Here is a 16,662-nt window from a genome sequence, read left to right on the forward strand (position 1 = left end):
TAAAAGAGCTGTCAAGAGTCAGGGAGGATATATTTTGACAATCCATTGTATATTTAATGGGAAATCCAGAACAAGATAAAAATGGGAATGATGGGAAACAGTATTAAAAGAGACAACGACTAAGAGTTTCCCAGTATTGAAAGAGAGTCAAAAAATCTTTATTCGCGTTGAAAGTGCACTGAATGTGAAGCAGGAAAAATAGAAATAAATCTATGCCAAGTCACATCACAGTGAAACTTCAGAACATCAAGGGTAAAGGAAAATAGTAAAAACTTCCAGAGAGAAAAGACAAATGGCCTACCATGGAACAATAATTAAACCGGCAGTATGCTTTCCTCCAGCAACGTTACCTGCTGAAGGTGTATTCAAAGTGCTGTGAGAAGAATCACTCACTCCCTACACAATGTGTGTGGAATGGATGAGCAAAATCCTGACACCTCTCTCCAAAGAATTCTGGATGCTGGTCTCTCTAGAAACTCTCAGGTCTAGAGACTGATCTTGCCTCTTATAATTCCTGAGGAGGAACATTAACTAAGGGTCACAAAATTGATTTCACAGTCTTGGAACATGTCCTGAATAGATATTCTGACAACTAATATTCTCAGCCTCTGGGATGTCTGCCAAAATTCTGAGATATCATGAACCTCACGTTTAACGTCCTATTGCGCTCAAAAATATTAGATCATTTTTGATTGTTCTCTGCTTTTTCATGTCTGTTTGACTTGCTTTCCAACTCACTTGTAAACATATCCTATATTAGTTTTACACTAGCTAAGTAGAAGTTTTTCAGTGTATACTTTTAACAAACTAATGAATTGTTATTGTTATTATATTTACAGAGCTAGGCATTCGGCTACATGTTTTATTAACTCTCAGTCATTGCCCTGCAGGGTAGTTACCGTCATTTCCATTTTACAGATGAGGAACTTGAAGCTTAGAGAGGTTAATAACCTGCCCAAGGTCATATGCTGGGGAATAGAAAAGGCAGGAGTATTTATTGTTGACACATGCTAATCATTGATAAGAATGACTGTGTTAATAATTTGGAGTGCGAATAGTTACCCCAAATATTGACTTATTTTTTTTGTTCTCCCCAGGAAAAGAGACTCTAAGGTCTTGTGCAGACTTCCTGATTCCACTGAAGTTAGTGCCTTGGGAAAATAACTGATTTACCAGCCATCTGTAAGTGTATTGTAACTTTTGATACTGAGTTCTTCTTTCTCCTGGAGAAATAATGGTAAATGAAAGTAATTTCTATGGGCAGATTCCATTTCATATAACATGTCAACATTTAACACAGAACACCTCCTTTTGCATTGTCCCTCAAGTGCTGATTCAGTAAAGCATTAAAGCACTGGTCTGGCAGCACTACCCAGGAATCCCTGACAGGTCGACGAGCCAGAGGTCAAGTTTGAAGGGGCTTTCCCAAAGTCAGTATTCTTTGGTGTCTTACTGTGTGCTATGCAATTCATTATTTACTGCTGGACAAAGAAAGAACTATGATAAGAAGGTAGACATACTTCCCAAGAGCACCTTCTTCTGTTTGTATTCCCAGTACCTTGCACAGTGCCAGACATGTCATGTGTGTGCAGTAAACCTACGTTAAAACTGTAAACCTATTTAAGAACTCTGGGGCAAAGGTATAGAAAAAAATAAGGGAGATTTAGGAAGTGGTTAAATGATGAATGTAGTCCTGTGTTGAAACTCAACCAGATGAATGTTATCAAACTTCTGTATGGCCTGCTAGGTCCAGAATGAAAAATCTCCTGGGACATAGGTAGTTGAGGTGACCAGATTAGCCACAGACAGGTTAGCTCTTGTTTGGATATATAAGCCAATGAAAATTAGTGTCCAAGGCAGGGGATAACAATGAATAAAGTCTTTTATGTTACTATATTAATTCTTGTAGTAATTCTCTCTATTTAGATCCTTTTTAAACATCTTTATTGGAGTATAATTGCTTTACAATGGTGTGTTAGTTTCTGCTGTATTACAAAGTGAATCAGCTATACGTAAACATATATCCCCACATCTCCTCCCTCTTGCGTCTCCCTCCCACCCTCCCTATCCCACCCCTCTAGGTGGTCACAAAGCACCGAGCTGATCTCCCTGTGCTATGCGGCTGCTTCCCACTAGCTATCTATTTTACATTTGGTAGTGTATATATGTTCATGCCACTCTCTCACTTTGTCCCAGCTTACCCTTCCCCCTCCCTGTGTCCCCAAGTCCATTCTCTTCATCTGCGTCTTTATTCCTGTCCTGCCCCTACGTTCTTCAGAACCACTTTTTTTGGATTCAGTAACTTGAGGGATTGACTCTTGTTTCTCTCTCATGGGCCGAATGATTGTTCTCTGAGTGACCTGCTGCTTCTTTAAGAGCATCTACTGTGTTTTCTCTCTACCAACTGCCTTTCGCTGCTAATTTTAGTTTCTGGTCCCTCATAATTTCAGCTTGCCATGGCTTCTCTGACCCCAGATATACCCCTGGCATCTTTTGGTTCAGGCTTTTTTGACTTTTGGTCCTTCTAGTAAGTGTATTGACACTCAGTATTTCCAAAATCAAATTTGTAAGCTAGGAATGTGATTGGCTTGACTCACCTTTTTGGCCCAGGCTATGTATCATAGGTTGCTGCCAGGATATACATCAGTAACCTTTGGGTTTGAAATGACCCGTCACCTGTGGTCATAGAGTAGGAATCACACGGTGCAGAATATCAGCAGATGCTGTGAGCAGAGCAGGCATTAAGTGCTTTCCTGTCCAGGAAAGAGAATGGAGCACTAAAGCCAGATGGAACTGGGTTCAAATCCCAACTCTACTATTTGCTGGCTATGTGACCTTGGGTAACTTGTCTAATGTTATTCTCTGAAACTTAGTTTTCTCATTTATAACTTGGGGATGATAACTGCTTTGTAGGGTTTTTGTAAGAAATAAATAAAATACTATGTGTAAAGCATGATATAGTATCTAGTACACAGGAGGTTTAATGGTAGCTATTTTATCTTATTTAAAATTTTTATTTATTATTATATTAACAGATTAATAATGATCTCAAGAAAAATAATCAATCTCCATGTCAAAGGTCAAAAGAAGCTCATACAAGAGGAAAACCAAATAGCTTATGTTGAAGGAAATGTCTGGCCTCACCATGAATTTTAAAAATGCATTTAAAAATAGCTATGAGATATATTTCACATCTGTTAAACTTGCTGAAATAAAATTGTACGTTCCAATATTGATGGAGCAATGAAGAAAGGGTGCATTCATATTTGGTAGGTGGCATTATAGATTAGCCTAATGTTCCAAATAGCACTCTCACGAAACATTTCCTTCAATTTGTAGTTCCTTTCTGGGGAAATACTTCCCAAGGAGGTAATTGAAAGGAAAACTTTATTTGTATAAAATATTTATAGCTCCCTTTTTAATTCAGAGGATTTCATCATTTTAGAATCAAAATAGACCTAGGAGATTATTTTTCCTCTAGGGCTGCATATTAGAATCATTTAGGAGCTTTTAGAAACACTCATTCTCCCATGCCCAGAGATTCAGAGTTAATTGTCCTGGAATATGGCCTGAGCCTGAGGATGGTTTAAAAACTCCTCAGGTGATTCTGATGTGTAGCCAGGATGGAGAACCACTCTTCCAATCCCACTCCATTAGGAGAACTATGACAGAACAGAACCAGAGGGGTTAAAAGGCTGCCTCTGAAGGGAACACACACATAGATGTGGTAAAAGAGCTGAGGTGAAAATGAAGATGCTCCTAATTCTTGGTTCTAACTTCTAGTCTTAGTGAATAACTGGAAATATCCATGTGGCCAACACCTAGAGACTAGGTAACAAATTATGGTGAAATAGTACAATGCATTCATCAATTGTTAGACAAAGTAGAACATAGTGTGTACACACTGATGAGAACCAAGTGTGATAATGTTGTGTCCATTGCTGCCCTCATTGAGAGAGTCCCAACCAGGACTGTTGAGTTCCCCCGTGGGAGGGGCACAGGTCTCCCATCATGCTCTTCTCCCCCCACCAGGTGGCCAAGTATTGCATCTCTGTTGAGGGGAATGGGGTTATCAGTGTCCAGGACTGCTGAATGGTGGACTGTCTATGCTGAACAGTGACGAATCAGAAGAATCCATTTTTTAAAATCATGGTGAAATATGCCTAGCATAAAATTTATCACCGTAACCATTTTCAAGTGCACAGTTCAGTGGCATTAAGTACATTTACATTGTTGTGCAGCCATCACCACCATCCATCTCCAGAACTTTTTCATCATGCTCAACTGAAACTTTCTAGCCATTAAACAATGACTCCCCATTTCCTCCACTCCGCCATCCAAGTCTCTGGCAACTACTGTTCTCCCTTGAATTTGACCCCAGTACCTTATATAGGTGGAATCATACAACAGCATTTGTCCATTGTGACTGGCTTCCTTCACTTAGTGTCTCCGAAGGTGAGTTCATTTTTGAAGAAAATTATTCCCTGTCTTTCTCTCTACTCCCTTGCTCTTTTCATCAAAGGTCCACTTCCTTCCAGGTTGAGGATCACCCCAGCCCTTCTTTTGATCTTTGCTTTCCTGTTCTAGTAACTACCCTGCCTTTTCCCTCTCCTTTTTTCTAGGCTGTCTTATCTAGGGAGCAGGATAGGAAAAGCTAGCTCTGTAAGCTTGTATCTGAAACTACTAGTCTGAAACTGTGATTTGTTGTGTTTTTGCATCTTTGTTTCTGCTTCAGTGTAGACTAGGAGAGGAAAGGGGGCTCTTATGGTATGAAAGAGAAAATAAGGGAACACAGAACACAATTAATTAATACGTGGAGACATGTGCCTGCATCAGATATGAAAATGGTGTCTGCAATATTAAAAGAGGTGAGGAAGCTATAGAATCTTGTCAGAATTGGTTTGTTTTAATTATAAGGGAATATTATGTACTGGTTAACATGTGAACTCTGGATATGGGTTATCTGAATTCGAATCCTTGCTTTAACACATTTTAGCTGTTTGTCCTGGAACAAGTTACTGAACTTCTCTATACTCAGTTTTTCTCATTAATGAAAAAGGTATTATAATAATAGTATCTACTTTATAAATTGTTGTCAGGAATAAAGAAGTTAATACATATAAAGCATTTTTAATACCACCTGGCAAATAGTAAGTACTATATAAGTGTTAGATAGCAATACTTTTTGGTCAGTGTTTTGATACTTCTGTTATCTATTACACCAACTTTGGTTAACTATATAAGGAAAAATAGATTTAAAAATTCAAGGTGACATTATTCATACTAGCCCCAAACTGGACACAATGCAAAGTTGATTCGTTGATGAACAGATAAGCAAAACATGGTGTGTCTTTTAATGAAGTACTTCTCAGAAGTAAAAAGAAGCCATCTGCTGAATCATGCAACAACATGGATGAATCTCAAAAACATCTTGCGAGGTTAAAAAAAACACACAAAAGTCTACATATTAGATGATTCCATTTGTATGAAATTTCCAGAAAAGGCTAAACTGTAGGGACAGAAATCAGGTCAGTGGTTGCCTGGGTTGTGGAAGTGACCAAGGGCTGACTGCAAACTGGCATGAGGGAAGTTTTCCAGTGATGGAAGTGTTTTAAAACTGGATTTTGGTGGTGGTTGCACAACTGTATAAATTTACTAAAATTCACTGATCCTTACTCTCAAAATGGATGAACTTTATGGCATGTACAATAAATTTTTCTTCTATAAAACTGTTAAAAAGAAATTAAAAATAAATTGAAACTGGAGATTCATGTCTGTTACTCTTTAGTCTGGTTCTCACTTTAAAAAAAAAAAAGAAAAAAGTTATTGTTTTTGTAAAAATAACCTGTGTTGATTGTTGGGAGACAATTCTCCATGGGTCTGTCATGTTTCTGCACATCTTGCAAGAAAGCCTCTGGCTTCCCTTTGTTCCAGGCTATCTTTTCAGGGATGTTTGAAAATAGAGAAGGTATCTCCCTCCAGGGCAAAGGCAGGCACACCCCCTCTCCAGTATAATAAAGAGAACGGCTGCCGCTGGAGCAAAGAGCAGGCATGCTTACTGCTCCTTATAAAATATTCAGGTTCCCTAAGCTCAAAGTTCCACTCTCATAATGCAATCCAGTGTGTGTGCTGGTGTCACCTGGGCCTCTTCCTGTTGCCCTGGGGGAACGGGGCGGGTGGGGTTGTCACACTGGTGAAGAATATGCTGGTGCTTTGGCTTCTGCTATTGCTGTGAGTAGCAGTCCTTTGACTCTGACCCAGGAGTCCCATGTCTTGTCAGCATCAAGGAAACTGTAGGTTAACTTGTTAGCTTGTAAGCAGGGTAAAAAAGCTTAGTCTTCATAGTTTTTTTGTGTGTATGATAAAATCTACATAACAAAATTTACCATGTTAACCATTTTTAAGTGCACAGTTCAGTGGCATTCAACACATTTACATTGCTGTGCAACCCTCAGCACTATGCGTCTCCACAACTTTTACACCATCCCTTATGGAAACTCTACCCATTAAACACTTAACTCCTTATTCCTATTTCCCCAAGCCTGTGGTAACCACTCCTCTACTTTGTCTCTATAAATGTAACTACCCTAGGTACCTCGTGTAAGTGGAATCATACAATATTTGTCCTTTTGTGTCTGACTTATTTCGTTTAGCATGATGTCTTCAACACTCATCCATGTTGTAAGCATGAATCAGGATCTCATTCCTTTTTAAGGCTGAATAATATCCATTATATGCCTTCACAGTTCTTGACACTAAATATTTAAAAAATACAAACAGAGGAAGAGGGTTTGGATAAGTAAGGTGAAGATTCTTGTGATGGGGGAGGCAATTAAGAAGAGAAGAGGGGGCTTCCCTGGTGGCGCAGTGGTTGAGAGTCCGCCTGCCGATGCAGGGGACTCGGGTTCGTGCCCCGGTCCGGGAAGATCCCACATGCCGCAGAGCGGCTGGGCCCGTGAGCTATGGCCGCTGAGCATGCGCGTCCGGAGCCTGTGCTCAGCAACGGGAGAGGCCACAACAGTGAGAGGCCCGCGTACCGCAAAAAAAAAAAAAAAGAAGAGGAGAGGGAGATAGAGCAACTGGTAAAGAACAGAAATTAATTCCATTTCTGCAGCCACAAGTGCACCATGCTACAGAAAGCCAAGGCCACTGTGGAATTATGCATCTCCTTCCTGGTGGCCTGGAGTCTGGTCTGGGGGACAGGGTGGTAGGTAGGGATCTGAGCAGGGGGTGGGGACTTATCCCACCAGCTCCGCGGCCAGTGCTGCACATCACAGGATTGTCCTTTTTCAGAATCGGCTGTCAGCCCCAGCAATTCTCTCCTATCCCTAGCCTGGATGGGAGCACACGTGGGCCCCTCACAACCTGTAGGTCCTGATGCAAGGCATTGACTGCATTGGCTTAATTTGGCCATTGCCCGGGTACAGGCAAAATTAGAACTAGATCTAATTTTAGATCTAGATCTAGTTCATCTAGTTTAAATCGAGTTCATTTAATAACTAGGTGAGATTTGGCTTCTGATAAGAGTCCTAGTCCCGGGCTTCCCTGGTGGTGCAGTGGATAAGAATCTGCCTTCCAATGCAGGGGACACAGGTTTGATACCTGGTCTGGGAAGATCCCACATGCCGTGGAGCAACTAAGCCCGTGTGCCACAACTACTGAGCCTGTGCTCTAGAGCCCGTGAGCCACAACTACTGAGCCTGCATGCCACAACTACTGAAGCCCACACCACCATGAAGACCCAACACAGCCAAAAATAAAAACAGACAAATAAATTAATTTTTAAAAAAAGAATAACTGTGGTACAATGATAGGTGAAATGATGAACACAGCACATAAGAAAGAATGTGACTGGTTGTTTTATATGTACAAAGCAAAACCAAAAGAATCCTTCTCCTTTAAAAGATAGGAATTAAAGGAGCAAATCTAATATATCACTCATTGCTCACCTATTATGCAAAGCACATGCTAGGTACAGGGAAGCAAAATGACTGACACGGGCCCTGTGGTCAAGAATTTCTAAATTCTAAGAATTTTCTCCAATACAAATGCTTTCAACAGAAGGCAAAGCTCAGCCAGATTATTCAGTGAGCTCTTTTAAGTTGTAAATTAATTGTATCCTTCCTATCTCAGAGTTGCCTAATTAAAAAATATATAAGTATATATATATTGGCACTTGGCATCTAGTCCTGTTGTTCATTGAGTGACTTTGAAAAGTCATTTCCCCTCTCTGAAGCTCCATTTTCTCATCTATAAAATAGAGAGTTCAACCAGATAATCTCTAAGGTGTTTTCTAGCCTGAATAACTGTGCTATGAATCCAAAAAGCAGCTGTTTTTTCTTGCCTGGTTTGTAAGCTGATTAGCAACATCCTATGTGGAGCAATTTTGAGGGGAATAAAATAAATCCTCCTTACTCCAAGAATTCTGCTTCTACCTGCTAGCTCATGTCTGAAATGCTCTCTCCTGAGAGTGTCGTTTTATGAATTTAAATGCCTATTATACTAGAAATTATCCAGAAAGATGTTTCAGCATGTAATCAGTTAAGTCCTTGCGTGACGGGCCAGAGTCTCAGATTTGTTATGAGTAGAGTGGTGGGAAAGGAGGCAGAGGGGAGAGGTGATCATTGAAAAGGGCTAGAGGAGGGGGCTAAGACTCTTTTTTTTTTTTTAATTTATTTTTGGTTGCGTTGGGTCTTCATTGCTGCGCGTGGGCTTTCTCTAGTTGTGGAGAACGGGGGCTACTCTTTGTTGCAGTGCGCAGGCTTCTCATTGTGGTGGCTTCTCTTGTTGCAGAGCACAGGCTCTAGGCGCACGGGCTTCAGTAGTTGTGGCACACGGGCTCAGTAGCTGTGGTTTGCGGGCTTAGTTGCTCTGCGGCATGTGGGATCTTCCCAGACCAGGGCTTGAACCCGTGTCGCCTGCATTGGCAGGTGGATTCTTAAACACTGTGCCACCAGGGAAGCCCTGTACCACAGTTATTCTTAAGTAATCTTTGTCTACCCAACTACACAGTGGCTACTTTGAGGATGTGAGTGAGTCACCACTGGACCCTAGGGCGTAACACAGGGCCTGACACATTAGTGGGTTTTCAATAAATGCTTTATGAATTAAACTGACTAAATACGGGTCTTTCTTTTTCTGTATTATTGATACATGGGTTTTATTTGTTAACTAAACTCCCCAGCAACTTAAACTTTCTTGATTTGAGTTGGAATTTAGTTTTTGTTTGCTTTGGTTTACCTTATTTCTAAAGAATATATCTTTGTTTATTCCCTCATGTATAGAAAAATGATTTGCTACTGTTTCCACTTCCGTAAAACAAAAAATTGTTAGGTGGCTAAATATAATTTATACATTTATTTTGGCTTTTAGCATACACTACAGTTAGTTAAGCTCATCATTTCACACATAAAAATATTAATACCCTTACAGTTAGTATGAAGAGAAGATGTATCTACTTTAAAATTGCTTTCTTAAAAAACTAATTGTAATTCTTGGGCTTCCCTGGTGGCGCAGTGGTTGAGAATCTGCCTGCCAATGCAGGGGGACACGGGTTTGAGCCCTGGTTTGGGAAGATCCCACATGCTGCGGAGCAAAGAAGCCCGTGCGCCACAACTACTGAGATTGCGCGTCTGGAGCCTGTGCTCCGCAGCAAGAGAGGCCGCGATAGTGAGAGGCCCGCACACCGCGATGAAGAGTGGCCCCTGCTTGCTGCAACTAGAGAAAGCCCTCGCACAGAAACGAAGACCCAACACAGCCAAAAATATATAAATAAATGAAAAAAAGTAATTGTAATTCTGGAAGCAAATATTTTTTAAATTTCCAGACTTATATAGTTATACACTTTTTAAAAAGTATTTTGCATTAGGTGGTTTTCTGGGAAATTTGAAATTAACAGTAGATTAGCATTCCATTAAGTTTTCAGAATAATTACACATGTGTAAGGGCATCATGATTAAGTCAGATTAATTGATTATACATCTATAAGGCAATTTGATTAAATCACAATTATTGATTTGTCAAAGCCCAACTAATTTTTTCATCTTTAGTTTTATTATGCAATACAACACAGTAGGTAGTTTATTATCTGGATATTTATATTTTGGATAAATATGTTGTTAGAAAAGGCTGAATCCAGATGATGCTACAGCAGAAAGATCACTTAGGAGACTTGCTTGGGTCTAGCTTCTACTTCTTTTGCCGAATCTTACTGTACAGTTGTTTGAAATAGACTGTTTGGCTTTCACTGGGATCCTGAGCATCAATGAATAAATGATATTTTAGTTTTTCCACAAATGTGTGTGGACTTCTCTCATTTTGCGTTCTTAACAGGGATCAAAGTTCAGTAAATATTTTAATGTGTTGATATTTGTAGCCAGTAAATCTTGACCTAATAGTTGTCTGTTACATGGGAAATATAACTAAGACGCTTTTTTGGTAAGAGTTCTTACTTCTAGTGGACATTATTGGCATATGGCACACTCTATCTATCTATCTGACTATCTATGTATGTATGTATCTATCTGCACACACACACACACACACACACACACACAGAGTTAAATGGTTATAAGGCAGTACAGTATGATATAAAGGAGGCTGGGCTCTGTGTAGAACAGATCCAGGTTTGAATTTTCTGTCACATTCTAGTTGTGTGACTTTAAGAATATTAATCTCTCTAAATCTTAAATTAATTTCATAATCCATGAAATGTTTTTATGTGTGTATCATGGTCATTATTAATACTTGGCATATAGCAAATGCTTATTAACTATTAGCTCGTATTATGATGATTTATATCTCTTATTTTTGCTTATTTTTCCTCTTTCTATTTCAAGGAGATTTGAAGCAACTTACCATGCTCTCTAGAGAAATGACTCACTGGGAACCATTCCAATGGCTGATGGATAAAACTCGGAAGAACCACTGCCATTCTGTATTGGATGTTTAGAGAACAAATGGGTACTTGGGAACGTAAAGCTTGGAAAATTCTCCTATGGATTCCTGACAGCAAAAATGTACGTATGCACACTGACTAGAGGTGCATTTAGATAAACAAATGCTGGGTTGAATTTGATCAGTACTAAGTGGAATACATTCTTTTACATACATTGATTGGGTAGCTCAAAAGCTGACCCTAAGTTATGAGTGGGGACCTGTAATGCACTTGAAAGACCATTTGAAAATATCTAGTTTTTTATAGACAAAGTATCATTGGAGGGAGGATAAGGCAATCCATGACAAAAAGTGCATGGGCTTTGGAATCCAAATATCTCTGAATGAATTGCATTTATGTCATTTCCTAGCTGTGTGCTCTTTGGTAAATGACTTCACCTCTCGAAGCCTCAGTTTCCTCAGCGATAGAAGGCAATATGAGAATTAAATGAGATAATGTGTACAAAGTGCCTATCAGAGTGTCTGGCACTTGATAGATTCTCAACAGTCTTAACTGTAGTTATCATCAAGAAAGGAATTATAAAGTAGGCTACGATTTGGGTCTGTTCAATATTTTGGTAGATACAAGTGGATCTGTATTTAGTCGATGTAATATCACATCAGGGCATAACCTTCTCCTTACATATAATCTAAACAATGAGCTTTTAAGTTATTACTATCGGTAACAATAGTTGACATTTACTGAGTCTTCATTTGTGGCAATCACTAGGTTAGGTGCTTTCTCTGCATTATCACATTGATCTCCATAGCAGTCCCCTAATTTGGATATTATTGTCCCCATTTTATAGAGAAAGAAAATGAAACTTAAGGAGAAATACTCTGCTTAGAGTTACCTGGCTATTAAATGCCATCGGTGGCCTAGAATCAAGGTCTGGTCTGAGTCCAAAGTGCAGGCTCTTGCCACCAGGTTACACCACCTCTGAATTTGTGACATATTCTAAAAACAAAGAAAGAGAATCTCTTGTTAGATAGACTGACCCTACTCTGACTTTTGGAAAGATAAAACCTGTTGCTTCGTAAAGGCTTTAGTTAATGAATAGGGAATCAAAGATTCAAACTTGAAGCTATAACCTACTTTGTAAATTTTCCTGAAATGAGAGAAATGGTGATCATCAAGCCAAAATTTCCACCATGTGTGACCCATTTCTTACTTGCTTGTCTCTAGTTAGCCTCATGTTCTTTTTTCACCTTGTGTCTTTTAAATGTATTGTACATGGGTTATGAACAGCGCATCCAGAATCATATCTTGGCATTAAAATTCCATGAAGTCCATTTTGGGAATCAGATTACTGCACCTATTTTTAGCTCTCAACACAAACCACTCTTTCCATTATGCTTTTAAATATCCTGTGATAAAATTATATTGAAAATAGCTCTTATAGCCAAATAAAAATCCTACATTTGGTTTAATCAGGCCAGAGCCATTGACTGGCATTAATGTAATTAATTACTGAGGCAGCTACCTGCCAGGGCCTCCTTCTTCCTCTTGGTTTAGGACTACCCTCCCCATTTGGTGCTATATTTATCTGCCCTCTTGGCCATAAAAGGCTGGCTGTGTGGCTCTGACATTCTACAGCCTGACCACATGCATTATTTTTGAACTGGCCCCCAGGGTTCTGTCTTTAGCCCTGCCTCTTAACATTTTCTTGGATTCAACCTGCGTGGGTTTTTCATTCTCTCATCCAGCTCCACAGTCACGTCGGAACATTTCCACCACCATCACTCCTTTGGAAACTGGTAAGTGTGACCTTGAGGCAGAAGAATGCACTTGATATTTTATGTGCTCAACAGCACTGCAGTGTGTGTGGTTTCTTTCTATCTTCTGAGCTCAGCAGTTTTCTCAGAGAGATGTCAGAATAGCAGAGAAATAGGAAAGTGGAGCTCCGGGGAAGGAAAACGAGCGGCAGGGTGCCAGTTTGTGCTGGCACAGCTCTTCTCTCAGATCAGTGGATTCTTTTAAAATTAAGCTACTGTTTCTGGAACTATAAAAAGATAATAGCTGTCTCAGATAGAACTGTAAGCGTGAGTCAAGTACTCTTTCCAAGTTACAGTTCAGTGGTTTGGTTGAAACCTGGAATGGGTGAGGTAACAGGAAATCATGTGTTTTCTATCCTCCATACGCCTACAATACTCCCTGATTACATATTAGATCAAAAGGAGTAAACTAGCTCTGAAGTCACTAGTCTCTAATTCAGTGATTTTGCTCTGACAGTGCCACGTGGATGAATGTAAGGGTACATTGGGTATTTCTAATCGGAAAATGGTTAAGCAATATTTCAGAGGCAACAAAGAGCCCCACATCATGATCCTAAAGTTAATATTTTCTGTGAAGAATTTTTATCAGCTTTCAGCCTCTAATGCCTGTACAAAGTATCATGTCACAGTTACAACTATGGAGTTACTGTCTCTTCCTAAATTCCCAAATTATTTTCAGGAAAAAACACAGGTCTTAAAGGAATGGAAGACAACCAAACCATCTTTCCTCCCAATACACTCTAGCTGTCATGTGTTGGGGATAATCCTCACTTACTTGATGAGGAGAAGGTAGTTGTACCTTTGTTCCAGAGGTCAGAGCTATGACAACCAGCTGAGTTGACATAAGGCCAAAGCCTGTTTACTTGTAATATATTATCTCTGTGCTTGGAATATTAAGTATTATTAAAAATAAACGTATTTGGGGAAAATAGAAATAAAACGAATGGAAAATAGAATTGAGGCAAGACATTTAAAGATTTTATTTTGTGAAAATAACAGCATTTCAAGTTATTTGGGTTCTGAATTTAGCTTATAACATAATACACAGGAAGGTCATTCATTATTTATTTGGACATCATTCAAATAACATTTGCTGTGTTGCAGTGTAGTATGCATCATTACAGAAGCTTATCAAACATCTTTATAAATGCCTGATCATATACCTCTATATTTATATATTCAACCCTTTTGTTTTATAAAAATGTGTCTAATAATAATTCATTACACCTGATCATCATCCTGTATATTTTAGAACAGAAAATAGCAATCTATTTAAGGGTTGAAGCAAAGTTGCTTGCTGGTAGCTATTTTCTTCCTCTTGAGAAATGCCATGTAGACTGATATCTTCCATGAGTCCTAACATAAATATTTCTGGAATGAAGTTTGCTGGATTTTCTTCTCTAGGGAATACATGCTGACTCTTTAGTTTAAATAAAAAGATTTTAAAAAATGGTTCTGAAGAACCTAGGGGCAGGACAGGAATAAAGATGCAGACATAGAGAATGGACTTGAGGACACGGGGAGGGGGAAGGGTAGCTGGGACAAAGTGAGAGAGTGGCATGGACTTAGATATACTACCAAATGTAAAACAGATAGCTAGTGGGAAGCAGCCGCATAGCACAGGGAGATCAGCTCAGTGCTCTGTGACCACCTAGAGGGGTGGGATAGGGAGGGTGGGAGGGAGACACAAGAGGGAGGGGATATGGGGGTATATGTATATGTATAAGCTGATTCACTTTGTGATACAGTAGCAACAAGTACACCATTGTAAAGCAATTATACTCCAATAAAGATGTTAAAAAAAAGTAGATTTTTAAAAAAATTTTTTAAGAGGTGAAAATTTTTATTAGGTGTTGAAATAAAAACACAAAATTTGAAAACTTCTCCACACTAGTCATTTAAAATCCATTGAAATATTATTCTCTACCTGTCCTTAAAATCACTCCTATCTTCTAAGGCAAGCATTTCTCAAACTTCAGTGTACATTGGAAACACTTTGAGAAATTGTGTAGAATTCAGTCTCCTGCTCCCGCTCTCACCAAAGATCCTCATTTATTAAGTCTGAGGTTGGGCCTGGAAATCTGCAGGACTAACGACAAGAAAACATAAAGTAATAATAAAAGGGAAACAGCTTTTCAGTTCATCTTAGAAACTGTTTTTATATTTATCTCATTGTTTTTAATGGAACTGAATTGAAGAGCAAGCTTGTCTTGTACTTTAAAAGGCTTTCTAAAAAGTAGATTTATTTTTTGAATTTATTTATTTATTTATTTTTGGCTGCATTGCGTCTTTGTTGCTGTGCGCGAGCTTTCTCTAGTTGCATCAAGCAGAGGCTACTCTTTGTTGTGGTGCACGGACTTCTCATTGCTGTGGCTTCTCTTGCTGCAGAGCACTGGCTCTAGGCACACAGGCTTCAGTAGTTATGGCACGTGGGCTCAGTAGTTGCGTCTCAGGGGCTCTAGAGCGCAGGCTCAGTAGTTGTGGCACATGGGCTTAGTTGCTGTGTGGCATGTGGGATCTTCCTGGACCAGGGATCGACCCCGTGTCCCCTGCATTGGCAGGCGGATTCTTAACCACTGTGCCACCAGGGAAGTCCTAAAAAGTAGATTTAAACTTGACAGAAAATGTGGCAAGTTTAGAAGGATTCAGTCCTCATTTAGAATTTTTTTAAAAGATTTGAAAAATTTATTACAACTAATTTCACTTGTAAAAAATTTAGGACATGCACAAAAGCATTAAAAATGGAAGAGGGGAAAAAAAATGGAAGAGGGGGGCTTCCCTGGTGGCACAGGGAAGCCTGCGCACCCAGAGCCAGTTCTCTTGCTGCAGAGCCAGTGCTCTGCAGCAAGAGAAGCCGCCTCGATGAGAAGCCCGCGCACCACACCGAAGACCCAATGCAGCCAAAAATAAATAAATTAATTAATTAAAAAAAAATGTAAGAGGGGGCTTCCATAAAACCACTACTTCATCCAGGGTTGTCAATATGGCTGATACGCTTCTGTCAGTGGACAAATTTTTCAAGAAAGATAATGCAGTCTGAAGTTTCCCCTCTCTATGCTAAGCAAACCTATTTTTGACTTTCAGTAGGACTGTTAGGTCATGTTCACAATGCAAACTGCTACACTGATGACTGACTTTCTTGCTGCCTTATGTAGGAAGACTAGAAGCCTTCATATTCTTAATGGAATTTTTCTGCCTTGACACTATACCTTTTTGAAGTATTTGTGAAATTCGAGAGAGCTTGTTATATGACAATATAAGCATCCTCCAGGGTTCAGTCCTAGGACTTTCATTCTCATCTATTTTCTTTTCAGCATTGAATAGCATCTAAATGCTGGTGAGTCCCAAATGTAGGTCTCCATCCTGAACCTTTACCCTGTATTCCAGAGTCAAATATCTAACTTAACCTCTTAATTAAGTTTAAGATTAATCACTTAATCTCTCCACTTGGGTGTCTAGCAGGTATCTCAAATGTAGAATGTCTCAAACCAGTCTCCTGTTCTTCCATTCTGAACTGCTCTTTTCTTACACTCCTGGCTCATCTCAGTTAATAGCAGTTTTAGTCTTCCAGTTACTCAAGCAAAATCCTTGGAGCCATCCCTCATTCCTCTCTTTCTTTCACACCCTAATCCAGAACTTTCAGCAAATGCTATTGCTTCTGCCTGCAAAGCATGCAGAGTCTGATCACTTCTCACACTTCCACTGCTACCACTATAATCTCTAGCCTGGACTATTGCAGTGGCCTTTATATTAATTTGCTAGGGCTGCCATAACGAATTACCATAGGCTGGGTGGCTTAAACAACAGAAACTTATCTTCTCATGATTCTGGAGATTAGAAATCTGAGATCAAGGTGTCAGCTGGGCTGGTTTTTCTGAGGCCTCTCTCCTGGCTTGTAGATGGTCGTCTTCTTGTGTCTTCACACAGTCTTCCCTCTGTATATGTACATAT

The 16,662-nt window shown here is 39.5% G+C and overlaps 1 protein-coding gene across 4 annotated transcripts in view; it reads left to right on the plus strand.

The window, feature by feature from the left end:
- MYOM1 (myomesin 1) overlaps positions 1-16,662 on the plus strand; it is a 160,727-nt gene that overhangs the window by 6,930 nt on the left and 137,135 nt on the right. For 3 of the 4 annotated variants that reach the window (XM_060028740.2, XM_060028737.2, XM_060028739.2), the window contains exons 2-3: positions 1,098-1,182; positions 10,839-11,018. The gene's annotated coding sequence lies outside the window, so the exon portion shown is untranslated. Of the gene's footprint in view, positions 1-1,097; positions 1,183-10,838; positions 11,019-12,642; positions 12,694-16,662 lie in introns of all 4 variants that reach the window. The other variant, XM_060028738.2, reaches the window with a different exon arrangement.

Source organism: Delphinus delphis, chromosome 13 (assembly GCF_949987515.2).
Source record: "Delphinus delphis chromosome 13, mDelDel1.2, whole genome shotgun sequence".
Classification (NCBI taxonomy): domain Eukaryota; kingdom Metazoa; phylum Chordata; class Mammalia; order Artiodactyla; family Delphinidae; genus Delphinus; species Delphinus delphis.